We start from the raw sequence: 21,775 nt of genomic DNA on the forward strand, positions 1-21,775 counted from the left end.
GCTATCCCCAGACTTCCTCATCTCCTTTTGTTACGAGTTGGAGGGAATCTGTGGGGATAGAAAGAAGACTCCTTTTCCCCTTTTTGGGAGCACACAGCCTGCCGGAATCGAACCCTAGCTGGGGAAGTGGAGGAAAGACCTATCTTTAAATGAAGCTTTAAGTGTTGATCAATGGGATTCACATTAAAATTTCTGCTGAATTAAAGTTGTATTTTATAGTTTAAACCAATCAAAGGATTTTTACTACCTAAGAGCTATCAGAAAAGTTATGGGACCACTCAAGTTGTCATCCAGGCCCAGGGGCAGATCTCCCACTGAATAAATATTGAAGGGACAGTGGCAAGCAAAGATGGCCTCCTGCTTCCTTCACCTCTTCTCTTCTGCTTGGTCTACATGCCGGTCTCATAGCAGCCACTGGCATTCACCAACTTGGCACGTGCTTTTGCTCTTTCATAAACTGAGGTCAAGAGGTACACTTAGACGGGGACACTGGGAATTAGTAGGAGACTAATGGCAACTTGAAGTTGGAGAAGAGAAGGGTATTTGGCATTTGGAAGCCAACTGAGGTGGCGAGAGATTTCAAGAGATTTTGAGAAAGCTGGAAATCAATATTGAAGGCTTTGGCCTTGGCCTCTGGTCCTCCATTTTAGCATGAAAAGACAAGTGAAGACTTTCGTTGAATAGAAAATGCAGTGTCAATTGACTAACTGTTGAAAATGTTGGGGTTAAAGAATCTGCTTTAAGAAGAAAAATAAAAATATGAACAATAAAGTGGCAATAAATACATGTCTATCAACTATTGAATCTAAAAAACAAAATAAACAAACAAGCACAACAGAAACAGACTCATAGATGCAGAGAACATTTTCATAGTTGCCAGATGGGAGCGGGTCTGGGAGTGTTGAGTGAAAAAAGGTGAAGGGATTAAGAAGTACAAATTTGTGGTTACAGAATAGTCACAGGGTGTGAAGTACAGCATGGGAAATACAGTCAATGATATTGTAATAATGATGTATAGTGTCAGATGGGTATGAGATTTATTGGGATGATCACTTAGTTATATAACATCTAATCACTGGGTTGTACACCTGAAACTAATATAATATTGTATGTCAACTGTAACTGAAAAATTTAAAAAATTATTTAAAGTAAAATATGAATAAAATTAACTTCCCTTAAACAAAAAGAAAGAAAGAAAGAAAGAAAGAAAGAAAGAAAGAGAAAGAGAGAAAGAAAGAAAGAAAAAAGAAAAGAAAATGCAGGGGACATGATGGTCCCTATCTGGTAAACTGCCCAGTGCCTATTCTCTGGGGAATCTCTGCCCATTAGTAGGGATGGGCCTCTGCAGCCACGTCTCCCCTCTCCACCATCTCTCTGATCATAAGTGATTGGGTGGAGGGAAGAAGAGACCAGGCTGGGCCAATAATATTTTCCCTCCATAGAATTTGGGAAGCAGTCAATGGATCTGATTCAATCCATGTGTATGGAGAGAAGTAGCTTTACCCTGACTTATGGACTTAGGAGCCTGGAAAACTGTTTTCCAGAGAAAACAGGGAAGAAGTGTGGATAGAGGCAGGTTTGATGACAGAAAAGTTCAGTTGAGTCCCTCATGGCTTTTCCACTCCTGGCTCCTGGACTTCCGGAGGGCTGACTTATTTTTACCCTTGGATTCTATAAGACACTTCTCTCTCTTTATAATTAACTTTTGGACTCTATTATTGGGTGCAGAGATTACTTTCCAGTGGCTTTGAAGCACTGTGCCATACATTTTAAAGATTACATTTTTAATTTACTTTTAAAAGTTTATTTAGTTGCTGCTTCTTTTGATTCACTTGCCTCTATCAGCTCGATGCACTGAGACACTGTGACATTTCCCATCATTCCCTCTGACTGACTCTCCATAATAGGTATGAATCTCTTCCCTAATAAGTCTGCTTATGCGGTAAGTTCAACTGAAAAACTCTTTTTTTTTTTCTTAATAGTTAAAGTAATTATATCTCATCCCTAAGTTGCTTGCTGACAGTAGTCTGGAACATATTTTCAGACTATTGTTTATTAAAAAAATTTCTTTTTTCACCTGAGGGCATTTTTTTCCATTGCTTTTAGAGAGAGAGGACAAGAGAGAGAGAAGCATCCATGGGAGAGAGAAGCACGATTGGTTGCCTCTTGTATGTACCTCGACGGGGAATCCAAAATGTAACTCAGGTTATGTGCCCTGACCGGGAATTGAACCTGCAACCGTTGGTTACGTGACTGTTCTCCAACCAACTGCGCCACATCAGTCAGGGTTATACTATTGTTTAGAAGTCCATATACTATAAGCATTCTGTAAAAATATTTCTTAGTTAATGAGGTTACTGTCCTTTAAAGAGCTTTATCTTATTCTCAGGGAAAGAGAAAAGAGGGTTTGTCCTAGTCTTTGTATCATGTTTCTTGTACTTCTTTACAAATTCATGTTTATTTTTGAAATTATATTTTACTGATTATGCTATTACAGTTGTCCCAATTTTTCCCCCTTTGCCCCCTCCACCCAGCAACCCCTGCTCCCTCAGGCTATCCCCACACCATTGTTCATGTCCATGGGTCATGCCTGTAAGTTCTTTGGCTACTCCATTTCCCATACTGTACTTTACATCCCCATGGCTATTCTATAACTACCTACTTGTACTTTTTAAAAAAGATTTTATTTATTTTTAGAGAGAGGGGAAGGGAGGGAGAAAGAGAAGGAGAGAAACATCAGTGCGTGGTTGCCTCTCATGTGCTCCCAACTTGGACTTGGCCTGCAACCAAAGCATGTGCCCTGACTGGGAATCAAACCAGCAACCCTTTGGTTCGCAGGCTGGTGCTCAGCCCACTAAGCCACACCAGCCATGGCTATTTATACCTCTTAATCTCCTCACCTCTTCACCCATTCCTCCCCAAACCCCTCCCATCTGGCAACAATCAAAAGATTCTCCATGTCCATGGTTCTGTTTTAGTTCTTTTTGTTTGCTTAGTTTATTTTTTAGATTCAATTATGATAAATATGTATTTATTGCCATTTTATTATTTATAGTTTTGATCTTCTTTTTCTTAAATAAGTCCCTTTAACATTTCATATAATACTGGTTTGGTGATGATGAAATCCTTTAGTTTTTTCTCTCTGGGAAGCTCTTTATCTGTCCTTTGATTCTAAATGATATCTTTTCTGGGTAGAACAATCTTGGTTGTAGGTCTCTGCTTTTCATGACTTTGAATATTTCTTGCCAATCCCTTCTAGCCTGCAAAGTTTCTTTTGAGAAATCAGCTGACAGCCTTATGGGAACTTTGCTGTAGGTAACTAATTTCTTTTTTTCTTCTGGCTTTCAGGATTCTCTCTTTATCTTTAACCTTTGGTGTTTTAATTATGATGTGTCTTGGAGTGGGCCTCTCTGCATCCATCTTGTTTGACGCTCTCTATGTTTCTTAGACTTGCATGTCTAGTTTCTTCACCAAATTAGGAAGTTTTCTTTCATTATTATTTCAAATAATTTCCAATTTCTTGCTCTTTCTCTTCTCCTTCTGGAATCCCTATGATGTGAATGTTGGACCCCTTGAAGTTGTCCCAGAGGCTGCTTATACTATCCTCATTTTTCTGAATTCTTTTTTCTTCTTGTTCTGATTGGTTGTTTTTTGCTTCCTTATGTATCAAATCATTGATTTAATTCTTGATTTTATCCACTCTACTGTTGTTTCCCTGTAAATTGTTCTTTAATTAGTGTATTCTTGATTTCTAACTGGATCTTTTTTATGCTGTTGAAGAACCCAATGAGTTCCTTGAGCATCCTTACAACCAGCTTTTTGAACTCTGCATCTGATAGATTGCTTCTTTTGTTTGGGCCTTTGTCTCCTCATTTTGGCAGCCTCCCTGTGTTTGTTTCTATGTAGAACTGCTATGACTCCCTGTCTTGGTAGCATGGCCTAAGGTAGGATCCAGTGGCACAGAGTGCCCTACATTCCTTTCCTTTCTTAGGTTTGATTTTGGTCAATCTCCATTTTTTTTTTTTTTTTACTATTAGTAACTTTACAGACTTGTTGAGGGAAGTGTATTTCAGAATCTCATGGGAATGACAAGGACAAATATTATAGAATAGTAAGACAGCCAGCCAGAGTTGAATGTGGTCCCCAGTTAAGCTATGTTGATTTGGGGCTCAGCTGATGTGGTTGGTCTGAGAGTTCTGATTATTTTAACTCTGGGTCCTCCTACCTCCTACTTTCAATTTTCAAACTCTTGGTCACATTTCAAAGCTCTGTCACATTCCTTTGTTTCTTTGAATTCCCTGCATTAGCTAACTTTTTCAATTTATATCTTTTGAATTTCTGTAGTCTACTTTTTTTTGATTAAAGCTTTATTTATTTGGTATTTTGGATTATAAATTCTTGCGGTCAGGGAGGATCTATTTACACTGTAGTGCATTCTACACTATGTGTTGGAGAAACGGTAGTTATTCAGGAGAGAGAATAGGTGCACCTCAGTCATATTTGTAAAGTTCTTTTAGAGAGCTGAAGGGAACTGATACCAATACATATTTTTTGATGGTCCTCAGCTATTGCTTATTATTATTATGTTTTCTTCTATTGTGGACGAATTCATTCCCTGGATATCCTTCAAAGTTTGCCTTTACCATTCTCTGCACCTTACTCGTTTTCTTTTCTTTTTCTTTTTTTACCCTCAATTATAAAAGTAATTCTGTACATGCTTAATATGGAACACAGAAAGGTAATAAGGTCATGCATAATTTCACCAGGGGAAAAAAATATATATATATTTTGTACATGACAATTTACCTCTGAATCTTTCGCAGCATCTATAATATGCCCAGGAGACTTCCCAAAATACAGGTGATGTTAAAGACTAGATGTTATTCACCAAGTTCAGACGCAAATCAACCAAGAATCGCAGCATGGTAAGGAAGCTCACATCTGACAAAGGAACCTGGGTGTGTATGGGGGTGGTTCTTTGCTGGTAGGCTGATGGTCCATTAACCACAGCCTGTTCTGCAGCCACCTGGGAATTAAGCGGGCGGAGGCGGTGCTTCCGATGATTAAAATTAGGGGGGCGTGGAGCTACAGACCTGTCACCAATCATGGCTCTGCTCTGTTTTCCCAAATTGACCAATCATAGAGCTCCTCTGGCGAGCTCTCTTCAAGTCTGAGACGCCTACCCCTATTGCAGCCTATCAGCAGGAGCCTCTTACAAAGCATCCAAGGCGCTCGGGCCCCCGCGGGAGCTGCGGCCTGGCCTCCGCCCCGCCCTCTCCCCTGTGGCCCCGCCCCGCCGATGGAGGGGGCTGATTCGGTTACTCTCTGGGAGGGAGGTGGGGGCCGGGTTCCCACTGGGCTGGTGCGTTGCACGCCCGCCGGCTCCGGATGGTCTTTTGCAGCGGCCACTCTTGTTGTCTGTCTCCTTGCCTCCGAGTCCGGGGCTGCAGGGGCCAGAGCGAGCACGCCTCCCGCGGCCACGACTGCCCAGAGCAGGTAATAGGGCGTTAGGGCTGCGGTACCCATTGGAGCACCGGGCGCAGTGCTGGCGGTGGGATCTGCTACCCCTCGGCTCCCGGCGGTGGTGGCCGGGACAAGTTCCCCGGAGCCTTCCCGCCCGCCTCAAGGCGCCTCCTTCCCTTAGCGGGCGGCAGCGGCGGCACCTTGTGGGGAGGTCGGGGTGGGGGCGAGGCCCGGCGTGGGGACAGGGGTGCGTGGGGCCCCGTCAGCTGCTGGCGGGACCCCTTTTGGAGACCTCGCAGGACTCGGGTGAGGCGGCTGGGCCCTAGTGAGGGCGGGAGGACGTGCAGGTGGAGGGAAAACCACGGAGTTGAGTCAGTCAGGCACCCGAGGGAAAAGGACCCGCTGATAGTAGCGATAAGCTGAGTGGCTTTTCTGTTTGTTTGTTTTAAATTGAGAAAGGTGTTTCTACTTGGGTAGTGTTAATTACACGTTTTCTGGAGACAGGCGCTTTTTCGTGAGATTTACACATTACCATTACTTACTTATTATCTTTTAAATTAAAAGCAGCCTTTAACCTGAACTTGTTTGAGGGTTTTTTCTCAAGGGACAAGTAGACAGACCCAGCAGGGTGACTCACCTTTGCGCTGAAGTGGGGAGTGGCGCGATAGCAAGGAGGGGGAGGAACGCTGATGAGGAATGCTTGTGCAGGTTTGAAAGGACTGTGGGGGTGGGACTTTGTTTCTGTCACTCTCGTGGGTGAAAGTAGAATTACGTTTTTCCTAATTTTTTAGAACGGTTTTCAAATTCGTTTGGAAAAAGAAAGCTTCTTGAGAAACAGTCTCAGGGTTTTAGGTTTTAGGGATGTACCTGCTACTTGTGCAGTAAAACTTTACAGACAAGTCCTAGGCAGTTAACTATATGAGTTGATTAGCCTAAAAAGAAGCTCTTTGAATTGCTCTTACTTTTTCTTCGACGTGTTTAATAACCTTTTTCATTCGCCATTTGTTCACAAGAGAAACGGTGAAGGTCACCGAGTTTAGCAGTAATCGCACAGTGTGGACTCTCTGATCAGCGTTCTACGCGTCCAGGTGCATTCTGTTCTACAAACTAGTATTTCCATTTAGGTCTTTTAATTGAGAAGTTGCAGGGCATGGCATCAATTTTAGTATCCTCCTACCCTCCAGGAGGCAGGTAGTTTTTATCATGCCCATTTCACAAGGTACATAAACTGAACGCCCTAGAGATGAAAGTGCTGCCCCAGGTTACTTGACTCCTACTTGATTTTGTACCTGTAATGAGTTTAATCCAGAGCTCAGCAAGGTCCCCACCGCCAAGAAAGCTCCTGAATACTGATTTGATCACATGTACATGAGTCAGAGATGGGGATGGTTATTTTCCAGTAAAAAAATACTTTCTGTTAGGTGTTTTTTTTTTTTTTTTTTCCTTTTTCTTTTTTTCCCTTCGAGGTTGCTAAGATAGTTTGAATCATACCAGAACGGTAATTTTTCACACAGGCAAAGCAAAACAAAACTGAGTGGTACTATGTGAAAATTTCTATATTAAATTTTGGCAGGTGTTCTAAATTAAAGGACCTTATTTATATTTGCATCAGTGGACTTCTGCAGTATTTTAATTAAAATAATATGCATAAGGCAACTAAAAAAAACTGCATTTTGATCACAACTTATGACTTTGTTTTGGAAATTTTTTGCCATAAATTTGGTAGAAAGTTGAAAATGTAAACATCATTTCTTCCTTAATTAGAATAACTCAAGGAAGGGAGTGTAGGTGTTAATGGAGAGCAGGAAGGATTAGATGGGTATTTGGGGGGAACCTCTTGAAAGATGTCAAAGCTTGGGGAACTCTAGAGAATTGTTATGTTATGTTAAATTTATTAGTCATCAAGAACATTGAAATGTCCTATGAATCACTGAATAGAACTGTTCTAATCGTAAAGTAATCCCTTATTTTCATGGTAAATACATCTGTTGCATGTAACGTGTATGTTTTGGCATAACTTAGTTGTGTAGGATATAAGGCATCCCTTGCACAAGTCCTGTCATCTAGCTCTGATTCTGTTTATGTTTTCGTATTAATGCCTTTGCTTAATTTTTCTCTCTTGACAAATTAAAATTTCTAGCACCCAAGGAAAAATTTCCATAAAGAAAACTTTATCATCTGTTAATTTGTGGAAAATTAGTCCTTTCTTCTGATGGTCACAACTTTCTTGAAGTGTGGGAAATTGGAAAGAGATTTAGGCTGTTTATAAAGTAGTTATTTGTGTTCTTAACTAGGATCTCTGCCCTTTAAAAATAAATTAATTATATTAAAGGCTTCCACTAGATGGTGCACTAGGTGCTGCTTATTGAGATTTCAATCACGTTTTTTTCTTATAGCATTTCACTGACAAAGGTACAAATGTACTACAAGTGTTTCTGTTGTAATTGTAATTTAGAGAGAATTGCAGTCAGTGATTTAATTTTATCAATTGAGATTCCTTGGGTGGAAGGAAATAGCAGCTAATTTAAAGTGAAGGAAATTGTCAGTAATTTTAGAAATAATTTCTACTTAAAAAAGGTCTCTGGTTCTCCTTGTTAGGAACCTAGAGCAGAGTGTGGATTTATTGGTCCCTTATCAGGCATATAAAGTTTGTTTTTGTTGAATGCTCATTTCTATCTTTCTAATCTTTTAGGAGAGCATGGTTATCACCCTGCTTCACTTGTGAACCCTACTGATGGTAGGAGCTGTTCCTCAAGCTTGTTAGTTCCAAGGATAGCTTAAGAGGAGGGGAATGAGAAAACATAGCTGTTCCTTTGATAAAAAGCACTGCCTGTTTTAGGCCATGTTAGTGGAGAATGTTAAATGTTAGTTAGGATGATCACATTTTGAAAGATGTTCTGCAGAAACCACCGTACTTTTAAAAGAAGAATGTAAACGGGAAGGTCTCTAGGTGGTTGCTGTGTGTTTATTTTAGTTCCTCTGAACTCTGTGTGGGGAGGAGAACTTTGGTAAATCCTTTCTTGGAACCAACTGTGGTCCTCAGGGTACTTGATGGTAATTGGGAGGGGGAAAATAAATAGGTGCCATTCCTTCTAGGAAGGTAGCTCACAGCAGTGCTGCCAGCCTTTGGTTGAGTGTGAGCTGGAAAAGGTGGGTGGGTGTAAGTAGCCAAGCAGATTAAAATCTGGCCTGAATGTGGGTTTCGCAGTGCTGTCTGCGCCCTTGACAACGTTAATCAAGCCAGTAAGCATTCTAACTCGGGTTTATAGCTATCCTGTGGTCCAGTCTTGGACTAGTTACCTATTCAATCTTCAAACTTATTTTTAGTTAAAAAAAAATGTAGAATACCAAACTTTATGAAATGACCTGAGTATTTAAGTGAATAGTTTAAAGGAGTATTTTGATACATGGTAGGTTCTCATTCTGGTAGGTGTTTGAATATATACTTGTATCTAATACTTTCCATTCCCTAAAAAAGACTTTATTAGAAATAGGCAAACTTGAATATACATAGACCTCTATTGCTTCAGATTGAGAACTTGAGTTAGGGGAGGAAATAAGGCTCTTGGTTTAAATATTGCTTTGAAAAGAGGAGGTCAGGTAGGATGCTCTAAAGGGCTGGTCTCGGTAAGAGACCGAGACTACTTTTTGCTGTAGTGTATGTGGTAACAGCATCTGGTTAGCTTTACTCATGATATAAAAACATGCTTTTTGAAAGACACCGCCTATATATGTTTACTGAAAGCAATTTGAATCTTGAGGAATATTTCTTAGTGTTGTAAACTTTTTTTTTGACAATTGGTAGTTTGTTGAAGTGAGATTGTAAAGACTTGAAGTTGAACCAGGGATAAAAGGGATTATGAAACTACGGTCCAAGATTATTAAACTTCTGCTGATATTCAAAATAGTTTTTTCCTCTTTCTAATATGGCTCTGACTGAACTTCTGGAGATTCTGTCTGGATCTCTGTGTTTTCATATTTTGAATTTAGCTCAGTTCCTGGTAAGATTCATCAGTGTAGACTTCTTTTTTGGATGGTCTGACCAAAGTATAGATTAGGTGTTTTGTCAAGTTTAGGAGAGGAGTCGCTGTAATGTCGGCAATGAGGAAACGAATTAATACTGTTTTGATGGGTTTAGAGACATTTTGAATAGGATCAAAATTTTACATTATGGAATTTTCAAAATGGTAATCATTTAACATGCATAAAATTAAGTTGAATATGAACACTTTAGACAAATGGTTTTCAAACTAAAGCATACCTCCCAATCACCTGGAGGTGCTTTAAAAGTTAGGTTGCTGATTCAGTAGGTCTGGGGATGGGCGCTGAGATTTGCATTTATAGTAAATTCCAAGGTAACAGTGATGCTGCTGGTCCAGGGACTGCACTTTGAAAACCACTGAGAAAATTCCAGGGGAAGTATGAGTGCAGTTAAGAATACAAACTTTGAAGTTTGGAACATCTGTATTTGAATCCCTGCTCTACCACTTACTAAATCTTTGACTTTAGGCATGTTTCTTTCCTCCGTTTTCTTATTTCTAAAGTGGAAATAAAATAGTATTATGTTGCTGTGAGTATTAAGTGAATACAAATGTGTGTAAAAGCTTGTAGAACAGTGCTTAGCAGGTTGCAAGCATGCAACAAATGTTGGCTTTTAATCATAAAAATCATTGAGTGCATGAATAAATAGGATTGTGAATCTTACAAAGGACAGGTGGCTCCTCAAGGACAAACTAATTTTTATCTATAGTTCCTCACTCCATGCTGTGGGAAAGATCCATGAGTACTCAATTTCTACTTAACAAATGAAGCGGAAGTTTGTGGATCCTAATAATTTTCCAGATACATTGTTTAGAAACAGAATATTCACATGGGTGGTGCCCTAAAAGGTTGAGTTCTTTGGTCAAAATACGTTGGATTCATGCAGTAATCATTGTAGTGCACACTTGATATAACAGGAGTTGTAAATGTTGTTCCTGGGAGTTTAGTTACAGGAACTTCCTGTAAGTCGTCTTCAGAGCACAGTCTTACCTGTCTATGGTGACTTTGTAATTGATGACCTTGAAGCAGATCTTGGAGATGTCCTTGCCTGACTTGCTGAACGCCTGCTAATTTTCTTCCTGCCATCTGAGAGCCCACCTGTTGTGGGTGATCCTCTGAAAGTTGCACCTCCCTTCCCACAACTCCCTGTCACAATCACTCATTCTATATCTGTTGTAGCAGCTATCAAACTCTTATCATAACTTTTTATTTTTATTGTTTCCCTCACTAGAATGTAAACTATGGGCAAGGACATGATCTTGGCTACTGTGTCCTCCCCACCACAGTACCTAATGTACAGGGACTTAATACACACTGGATCCAAATCAGGTGTGCAGACTTGAGTTGGTGATGAGTTTGTTAGATAGGACAAGAGTCTTAAGTCTGGGCCATTCTTATTAAATGCTGTTCTTGCTTAACTTTAAAATGTAGCACATAGTATTCTTGCAGAGTAGCTGTAAACAGGATGAGCTTGACAGGAACTCAACTGCATGAGTGTAGCCAACTGCAGAGAAGAAATCAATGTGTAATTGACTAAATAGTGTATATAAGCAATGACTGCACCTCCCTGCTGAGAGACAGCTTTGAATATGAAAATGCATTTACTTGCTGCAAGTAAAATTAAACTGCCTTGTGACAGCCACATCTTACTCTTGAATAGAGCACCCCAAGTGGTGAGAGCTTTGATTTTGGTAACAAGTTCATGGACCACTGTCATTATTGGTACACAAAAAGCCTGTCATTTTATTGTACTTTTGCCATTCATCTTCTATTCCCATTCATGTTCTCCCTTCCTCCCCACAGGACCCTCTCAGGCATATACATAATTTCATCAAGTACTGCCGGATTTTGGGGAATGGCTGAGCTAGTTTACATTCTCACCAGCTGTTATCCCCACATTCTTGTTGGCATTTGATATTTTCTGACCTTACCATTTTTTTTTTCAATCTGATGGAACAGATGGAGTGATGTACTGTTCTTACTTGCAATTCTCTGATTACTAATGCAGTTGAGTGTCTTATGTGCTTGTTAGCTGTGTGGGTTTCTCTTTTTGTGAATTGCCATGTATATATTCTTTACATTTTGTTTTAGATTTTCTTATCTTCCTCCCCCCTCTACTTTCTGCCCTAATTTACAGGAGGGTTTTGTATTTGTTTTTGTTTTTTGTATATTCTACATGTTAATCTCATTGGATTTTAAATGGTGCATATATCTTCTCTTAGTTTTTTCCTACTTGTTTGTGAAGATTTTTCTTTGAAATCCTTTATGGAACAGAATCTTTAATTTTGTTATAGTTAGATCATCTGTATTTTTTCACCTTCCAGGTCTTGTTTAGGAAATGTTTCTTTGTTCTTAGTTAACAAAGATATGTTTCTACAGTTTGTCTCTTCCTGTTTGAATTCTGCAGTGTTTTTATTTTGTTTTGTTTTAATTGTCATTGTAATTACTTCAACTTGTTTATAGATCTTGGTGTCTAGAAGTATGGTCCTTTCTAAATGTATTTAATCTGGTGGTTTCCAATGCTGGCTTTACATTAGAATTAACTAGGTAGCTTTTTAAAACCTTTGCCCCATGTACTCTAGATTAACTGAGTAGTAATTCTAGGGAGTAGAGCCCAGCAACTGTATTTTAAAAAAACCTCTTCTTGTAATACCTGTATCTGCAGTTGAAATCATGTATTGAAGATATTTGTTTTCAATAGAGAAATTTTTCTCCATAGTCTTGTGTCTTTGATTAATTTCTAAGTATGTCAGTTTTTGTTTCTACTGTGAGTAATAATTTTTTGTTGTATTCTCCCCCACCCCCAGTATAGGGGAGCCCTATTGATACTGGGTTGGCCAAAAGGTCTGTGTGGTTTTTCCCGTGAAATAAGTTACACGTTTTTCATTTTCACCAATAACTTTATTGATTAGGATATTTTGAGTATGCCAACTCAGTGTATATATAGCTATAAGTTAATCAGCTAACCTTTTTATATTAAATTTTTTTGGTCTTGCTGAAGTCATTCTATTTTAATGGCTAGTTTTTCTTTTGGATGTTTTATAAAGATGATTATTTCATTTTAACTAATGAATATTTGTCTTTTGTTTTCCAGTTCTTATATTGGGTTGGCCAAAAAGTTTGTTTAGTTTTTTCTCTATGATGGCTCTAGTATTGCTTAATTGTCTTTAATTTTATTAGAAACAATTTTGTTAGACTCTATTGTAACAGCTGTCATATCAACGTGCATTTTAAATAAATTTATCAAAATTGGTAAATTTTGGTGCAGCCATTTTAATCCTGAATATGGAAAAAGATAATGCAACATTTTTGGTGTATATGCTTTATTATTTCAAGGGAGGTAAAAACTCAACTGAAACAAAAAAAGATTTGTGCAGTTTATGGAGACTGCTGTGACTGATTGAATGTGTCAAAGTGGTTTGTGAAGTTTCTTGATACTGTCGACATTTTAGCCAAATAATTCTTTGCTGTGGGGCTGTCTTATGCATTGGAAGATGTTTAGCAGCACACCCTGACCTCCACCCACTAGAAGCCAATAGTGGACGATAGCCGACATATTTAGAATATCCAAATCAATAAAGTTATTGGTGAAAGTGAAAATGTGTCTTCTATTTTATGGAAAAACCACACAGATTTTCTGGCTAATCCGATACCTTGTCTTTTGTATTTCCTTGCCTTATTTCATTTGTCTAGACTTGTGATATGTTGAAGAGTAACAGATAGTGCCTTCTTGATCACTTTAGTACCGTAAAGGGAATTCATCTTTAGTTTCGCTTTTAATTGGGAGACTTCATTTTTTAAATTGTATTTTATTTCATTTTTTATTATTGTGATTTCATTGGTTTTGAAAACTTGAGAAATAAGCACAGAATTCTCTTACCAGTGTTGTAAAGTAGCTGTTGTAGGTGTTATATAGTTCTTAATCCGAAATAGTTAGTTGTCTTAATTGAGGTTTTTAAATGAAAAATATGAATTATATTTGTTAACACTTTTCCAAAGTAATTTATGTGTAATGACTCTTATTAGTTCAAAGCATCATGTGTTTGGAAAAACAAAGTGGAAATTATTATGCATTTTAAACTATGAATTTAAAAAGGTACTGAAGTAAATCTACCTGGAAAAATGCATATCCTAATACATATACTAGGAAATGCTTATACAATAGTCCCTCTCTATATTGTGGTTCACTTATCGCAGCCTCACTGTATCGTGCAATTTTAAAAAATATTATATTTAATTATTTATCGCAGATTTTTCGCTATATCGCGGGATTTTGGGTTACTTTATATATATGTGTTAAAGTTACGTAGGTTTAAGAGTGTAGAATATAAAGGAAACCAACCATGTGGGAAAACATATTTGCCAATGATACCTCAGACAAGGGATTGATCTCCAAAATATATAAAGAACTTACACATCTCAACACCAAGAAGACAGACAGCCCAATTAAAAAATGGGCAAAAGACCTGAACAAACACTTCTCCAAGAAGGATACTCAGAAGGTCCGTAGACACATGAAAGAATGCTCAACATCACTAACCTTCAGAGAGGTGCAAATAAAAACCACAATGAGATACCACTTTACACCTGTCAGAATGGCTATCATCAACAAGTCAACAAACATGTGCTGGCAAGGATGTGGAGAAACGGGAACTCTACTGCACTGTTGGTGGGAATGCAGACTGGTGCAGCCACTATGGAAAACAGTATGGAATTTCCTCAAAAAACTAAAAATGGAACTTCCTTTTGAACCAGCCATTCCATTGCTAGGATTATACCCGAAAAATCCTGAAACCCCAATGCCAAAGAACTTATGCACCCCTATGTTCATGGCAGCGCTGTTCACAATAGCTAAGTACTGGAAACAACCTAAGTGCCCATCTATATAGATGAGTGGATTAAAAACTATGGTACATTTACACAATGGAATACTATGCAGCAGAAAGAAAGAAGGGACTCCTGCCATTTGTGACAACATGGATGGAACTAGAGAGAATTATGCTTAGTGAAATAAGCCAGGCAATGAAAGGAAAATACCATATGATCTCACCTAATACAGGAGACTAAGGAACAACAAAAACAAATGAACTAAATTGAACAAGGAATAGAATAACAGTTATTAGGGGGTAGAGGGGAGGGAGAGAAGGGGGTTAAGTAAGGGAAGGGTTTAGTCAAAGAACATGTATAAATGACTCATGGACATGGACAGTGGCTTGGGCGGGTTATGACTGTGAGAGAAGGGGTGGGCTGTGTGTAGGGGAGCAATGGGGGAAAAATGGGACAACTGTAATTGAAAAATAATAAAAAATAAAAAAATAAAGGGAAAAAGTGTAGAATATGATTAAGAACATAAGCAGTGTTTATAAAAGTGTGGAAAGGGTTAATAAGGGACTGGGAACGGTTTATAAGTGTGTGGGAAGGTTTATAAAGCCTTAAAATATATATAAATACTAAAATAAATGTAAGGTTTCTACTTCACGGATTTACACCTATTGCAGGGGCGTCTAGAATTTAATATCCGCGGTAAGTGAGGGAATACTGTATCTTACGTGTGCAGCTTGCTGAATTTTCACAAACCAAATACACTTGTGTAACCAGCACTTGGATGAAGAAACGACATTAGCAGGACCGCAGAAGCAACCCTTTTGTTCATTTCTATGACCCTGACTTGTAACAGCCGAAATAAAACTGATAGTAGGTAGTGGTCTTGGTTTGTTACTCAGCCCCTCCTGGGCTCCCAGATCTTGGTGTTTGTTGCAAGAGGAAATCAGAGAAAATGGCCATGTCTGAAAGCTTTTTGAGTAAGCACAGTCTTGACCTGGGCTCCAAACTTTGGAGTTGTAATTTTCAAACTTTTGGTTTCAGTACCCCATCACACTTATGAAAGTTATTAAGTACTGTTGTTACTGTGGGTTATATCTAGCAGTATTTCCTGTATTAGAACTACAAACAGGAAATGTTAGAGTATTCATTAAAAATAATAACCTTATTATATGTTAACATAAATATCACTTCTTTATGGAAGAATAACTATTAAAATAAGTGAGAAGAAAGGAGTTGTTTTACAATACATTTCTGCAACTCTTAAATGTATGGCTTAATAGACCATTGGGTTCTTATATCTGTTGTGATTTATTATTTGGCTAAAATACATGAAGGAAGTCCAGCTTTGTACAGACCTTCAGATGGAAAAGAAATATTTTATTGGTATTTTTAAGATAATTGTGGGTATTCTCTTTGATAGTACACTAAAACTCTGCAAGTGACAAAAAGTTTAGTTGCAGAGTGTTATCTGAACCCATATTAATTAACTTTTTCTCATTATGTTACATTTAAATTTGGTACGTCTTGCACTTGACTCTACACCCATATGATTTGGAAAATATTGGCTCGCACAACTGTATAAATCTTTCAAAGGCTGGCACATTTTGTGATACCAGAGAAAACCACCAGTGATCCCCTCAGAAACATCTTTAAGTATTGAGAATGCTGTCACGTTTCCAAAAAGCTAATTTTTGCTAGGAAGCTCCAATTTTCTCACTGGTAACAAATATGTTAGGTGTTTTCCTTAAAGCATCAGGATTACTTTGTTCATTTTTGACAAAATGTCTACCAAACACCGGACTTTAAATATTTAGTTTGTCTTTTAATTGTTCTTTTATATAAGAATGATATTCTGGTGGGGGGTGGGAGGAATCTGCTAGGTCAGCTTGCAAATTAAACCATTGACACAGTTTCTTTTCCTTTAGAAAACTACCAAATAGTTCAGTGTATATTTTGAGTTCTTATATGTACTTCCTATTTCATCACACAGAATATTACAAAGAAATGTATGCAAGGGTCAAGATGTCACACAAATGTTCATTTGCTGTTTCATTAAGGACATTCTTATGTGAAACTGGCTTTTTTTGCCCAGGCTCATAGTGGTGAGGACTACCATGATTTCCTGTATAGCTGGCACCACTGCTTTGCGTCACATGAAGGTGCCCCGATATTACACACCTTGTTTATATCTTATCAGTCAAATGTCAGTACAGTGAAAATCACCAGTAACCTTTCAGCATGGTTATAAAGACAGTTTGGATGTCATGGTTGTCCTGAAAGGTTCTTGAGCAGCCAGCCCCAGGTTTCGTGGGTCACTTTGAGTGCAGCTGGCTTGTAGCATTCACACTGAGCTGTTTCCTCTGAGGTCGCTGAACCAGATCCAACTTCTCCGCTTACTTACTCCTAATCCTCTCTTAGAAGCAGGGACCTGCTACTTCTTGGCTCAGCTCTGCTATGTTTTTACAAGTGAAAGGAAGTTTAGTAATACTAGAAATGAAAATATTTCTGAGATCAGCAACTATAGACCTGTAGGAAGCTGTGAATTTTGCTGTCCAGCCATAATAAACACATCCATAAACTTGCTAATATTTGACTGACTTTCCTCATCTTTTAGCATAAAGATAATGACAAAGGTAATTTATCTGTCCATTTATTAAGAAATATTTGGAACTTCTGGGCAAGTTGGAGGCTTAGACAGACATGCTGCATCTCCCTCCACAACTAAGAAGAAATGAAACTACCTCAATACTAGAAACAACCAGAAGTTCCAGAAAATCAAACTGCATGGAAGTCCAGCAAACAAAGACATAAAGAAGAAATACTCATCCAGATAGGTAGGAGGGGCGGAGCTGGGGTGGAAAAGATGCGGTGTGGTGGTGGCAGAAGTGGCATCAGTGGCAGGCCGGCAGGAAGTGCAGACACATGTTTTAAAAAGTCAGGAGGGACACCTGGGGAGCGTTCCCAGCTCCTTACAGGACCTCAAAGCTCATGGTCCCAGCAACGGGGAAAATCAAGCCTCATTGTTTCTGACTGTGCAGACCAGTGGTGTTTGGGGCGGAGGCAGAAACTGCTGGTCTCTCAGCAGAGCCCGCTTGTTTATAAAGGACCCCCATGGTCCTAGAATGTCCACAGACCCACCCACTCTGGGAACGATGGCCAGGGCAACAGCTAGAGGGGCGCCGGTATGGTGCGGAAGTGGGAGAAGTGCCTGGAAAAGGGGCAAGTGCTGGGCAGGTGGCATTGTTCCCTCTCGAACCCCTCCCCCACATACAGCGCCACAACGTGGTGAAACAGTTCGCCCTGTACTGATGAATCCCTAAGGCTCCGCCCCTTACAATGTAACAGGTGTAACAGCTCTACCTGGGATGTGGAGGCAAACAAACACAGGAGCCTATCAGAATGAGGAGACAGAGAAGGTTCCAGTGGGAGAACTAAGCGAAGAGGAGATGGCCAACCTAACAGATGAGGAGATAGACAACCTAACAGATGCAGAATTCAAAACACTGGTGATAAAGATGCTCACAGGCTTGACAGATATGCTTGAGTATGGCAAACGCATAAGAGAAGAAGTGAGGGCTATGCTAAGTGAAATGAAGGTATATCCACACAAAACTAATGGTAAAGGGAAGGAAACTGGGGTTCAAATCAATGACTTGGAACATAAGGAAGAAAAAAACAGTCAACCAGTGCAGAATGAGGAAGCAAGAATTGAAAAAAATGAGGAAAACTTCCCAAATTTTGCAAAGGAGATGCACATACAGGTCCAGGAAGCATGGATGGTCCTGGGAGAGCTGGATCCAGAGGAGACCACACCAGGATGAATCATGATTGAGATACCAAAGGTGAAAGATAAAATAGAGTCCTGGGAGCAGCAAGAGAGAGGCGGAGAGTTGCCTACAGGGGGCTGCCTATAAAACTATCAGCTGATTTCTTAGAGGACACTTTGCAGGCAGGAAGGGACTGGCAAGCAGTATTCAATGGGATGAAAGGCAACCTGCAACCAGGATTACTTTATCCAGCAAGGCTATCATTTGGAATGGAAGGGCAGATAAAGTGCTTCTCAGACAAGATAAAGCTAAAAGAGTTCATCATCACAAAGCGATTTTTCTTAAGACAGGGACTTACTTAAGAAAAAGAAGATCAAAACTGTGAACACTAAAATGACAGCAAACTCACAACTATCAACAACTTAATCTAAAAATTAAAAACAATCCAACTAAGCAAACCAGAATAGGAACAGAACCATAGGTATGGGGATCATTTGGAGGGTTATCAGCTGGGAGGGGGGAGAGGGAGAAAGGGGGATAAGAAGCATAATCGGTTGGTGCAAAATAGACAGGGGGAAGTTAAGAATAATATAGGAAAGGGTGAAGCCAAAGAACTTATATGCATGACCCATGGACATGAACTAAGAGGGGTGGGATTTCTTGGGGGAAGGGGTGTACTGGGCAGATGGGAGCAAAGGGGAAAAAAATTGGAACTACTATAACATAATCAACAAAATATACTTAAAAAAAAAGAAGCCTAGTTGGTTGGTACAAAATAGACTGGGGAAGTTGAGAATAATATAGGAAAGGGTGAAGCCAAAGATCTTATTTGCACGACCATGGACATGCACTAAGGGGGTACTGGGCGGAAGGGAGCAAAGGGGAAAAATATTGGAACTACTATAACAACATAATCAATAAAATATACTTTAAAAAATATTTGTTTGGTAGTGTCATCATAATTAAGAAGAATTAGATGGTAACCTGTTGTCATGCTTTTTATTTAATATATGGTTTAACATGTTCATCTGTTTTATTTCCTGTGAGTGGTAATTAGATCTTGATTTGATTATTTCATTATTTTTTGGTAAAACTGTTTCATAGTTGGTGAAGTGGACCCTTAGCTGGGGCCATGCAATGTTGATTTTCTTTCTTTTTGTGATGTTCCTGGCTGTTATTCCATTATTCTTGCCTACATCCATTATTTTATTAGGGTTTACAAAACGGTAACATTTTAATTATTTTTCCATTAGAATATTTTTTTATAAAGAGAAAATGTTATTTGAGACAAAGTTAGTATAGAAAAGGCAGGTTAAATGTTTGATTAAAAAAATCAGTTTTCAGCTTTATGAGACTATAGGACAAGTGTGTTCAGGATGAATAAATTAAACTGGTGTCTCCATGGTTTTCCCTTTTCCCTCCCTCCCTCTTTATTCAAGTTATATTGGACCCGCCTTGGTGTTGGCTCTGGGGGGGCTGCAGCACCCTTCTGCCCACTCTCTAGCTCTGTTCAGTGGCTGGAGGGAAGGAGGGAGAGTGGGCAGAAGGAAGGGCCTGGAGCTAGGTCATCATCCCTCCCCCTCCCCCTGGGGTGGGGACCTTCCTTTTTCTACAGAGCTGGCCCGAAGGCCACTGTCCAGCCGCCGCACAAATCTAGGCCAATGGGAGCAGCCCTTCACAGCCAGTCCACAGCCAGTTATGTGGTTGACATGTGCCCATTGGCCAGCCACCCACCCAGCTGTCTAGCTCTGAGGGCCATTAGTAGGTGCTGCCCCAGGACCTTGAGTATCTGGGTTCTTCAGCTGTGGATGCTCTTGGGTTGCTTCCCCTTCACTCAAGTCTGTGTCACTGCAAATGTCCTTCTCCATCTTGCCTTTCTTTGTGAAGCTATGGATCATGCAAAGGATGAAACAAGACCAGAAAGAACGCCTGCAGCAGCTGCAGCATTACCAGAGGTGAGCTGAAGAAGTAATAGCTAAAGAAAGGGCTTGAATTGCGATAGACTATGGTAGAGGATCTGGCGGGGAAGAGCACAAGCTGAGTGTAGAAGACCAAGGAGGAGATGATGAAGAGAGAGTTGCATTCTCGCTGTTGTAGTGCATAGTTGAACATCTTACAGGCCTCCAGCAGGTTGTCCACGGAGGCCTGCGGTGGCAGCAGCACCAGAGAGCCAGTGTGCAGCAGGTATGCACTTTAGAGAAGCTGATGGTCACCAGGTGGTGCGCTACCTGTTCCTTGACATCCTAGCACCTAATGTCCTAGGGAAACGTGATCGATGTCATGAGAAAACTCAGCTCGAAGAGCTATCAACAGTACAGGGTTGGTTGGCTATAGGGGCTGGTTTGGGTAATTGTTCCAGCACAATGCCGGCCTCCACAGCCACCGCTCATGGTAGAGGACCGAGATGCCACCAAAGGAGGAGCAGAGATAGAAAACAAACCCCTAGCTGGCTTCACAGAACTTCTTGGTCAGGCTGGGCTGGTCCTGCGTGCGGCATCTCAGGAACACGTGTTGCGTCTGCCGCAATGTGAGGCCACACGGGGTGGCCAGGACGGCTCTCTGAGGCTTCTTGTGTCTCCATCCTTTCATGAGGGAGGTTTCTTCAGTGTGGAGATGGGTTTCACTGGGATGCTGATCTGAGCGCACTACCCAGCCACCAGCTCTGGGGCGTGGACACCAGCATGTCCTAGGGGTGGGTGTAGACCAGGGCATCTTGGTCCTCCAGTTCAGACGACCAGTTTTTAGGCAGTAGCCAGAACCTGCCTGCCAAAGCCACTCATTCAAGATTGCACCACAGCCTGGAGGCGCTGGTGGCTGAGTGCACCAGGGGTCGAGGCGCTGGGGGCTGTGTGCGCCATGAAAAAAATGCACTGTGGGCATGAGGTAGCCAGATCCTCCATCGTTTTTCTTTGAAACATCAAGCTAAATTGTCATGGTTTTTAGAAATAAATCAAAAGAACATTATTAGTAGAAAAGTCCTTTTGTCATATTTTGAAAGTAGGTTAATTCAGTTGAAATAAAAAGAAATTGGGATAAATACATCTTAGTGCCATTATTAGTGCCATTAAAGAAATTGGAATTAAAAAAAATAAAACAAGATTATTCTTGCCCCTAGAATGATACGTTTATGGCACACGATTATCTTTTTTTGTAGCTTACGTTGTATTCAGAGAGCAGATTTGAGAATATATAAGGTATCTTTGCCTTCAGGGTGCTTGTAGTGTAATAAAATAGGTGAAAAGTTGACCTTTATTTTATATATTTGTTATTGCCATTCTGTGGTTGAATGATAAAAGTTATATTTCTTACATTTTCCCCTCTGTAAAATTTATAATGTTGAGAAATGGGTGATAGAAAATAAAGCTTTCTTTGGAAAAAAGGGAAGCAGTACGTGAAACTGTTTATGGGAGGGGCAAGTCAAATGGAATCAGGGTCTGTATTGGCATTAGGGTGAGAGAAAAAGGGAAAGCAGTCTTTTAAACTGCAGACTTTTACCCGTTTCCTGCTAGGCTGATTGACTTGAAACAGGTCCATCTGCCTCAGGCCAGACCTGTTTTACACTGCTCCTCCTTTCTCCCTGAATTCCTTGTAATTTGAGTGATTGCTGAATACACAGTACTTAGCACCCAGGCAATAAAAGCTGTGTAAACATCTGTGTACATTTGATCAGCAGCAGGATT

General features: G+C 39.9%; 1 protein-coding gene and 1 pseudogene across 3 annotated transcripts in view; one reads left to right on the top strand and one right to left on the bottom strand.

Annotated features, from left to right (window-relative positions):
- Positions 1 to 5,310: 5,310 nt before the first annotated feature.
- MPP7 (MAGUK p55 scaffold protein 7) overlaps positions 5,311 to 21,775 on the top strand; it is a 293,758-nt gene continuing 277,293 nt past the window's right edge. For all 3 annotated transcript variants that reach the window (XM_090266643.1, XM_090266642.1, XM_090266641.1), the window contains exon 1: positions 5,311 to 5,496. The gene's annotated coding sequence lies outside the window, so the exon portion shown is untranslated. The remainder of the gene's footprint in view (positions 5,497 to 21,775) is intronic.
- Positions 19,838 to 20,975, bottom strand: LOC150019741 (ceramide synthase 4 pseudogene; annotated as a pseudogene).

The sequence above is a fragment of the Furipterus horrens genome, unplaced genomic scaffold (assembly GCF_987537825.1).
Source record: "Furipterus horrens unplaced genomic scaffold, mFurHor1.1.pri manual_scaffold_2, whole genome shotgun sequence".
In the NCBI taxonomy this organism is placed as follows: Eukaryota; Metazoa; Chordata; class Mammalia; order Chiroptera; family Furipteridae; genus Furipterus; species Furipterus horrens.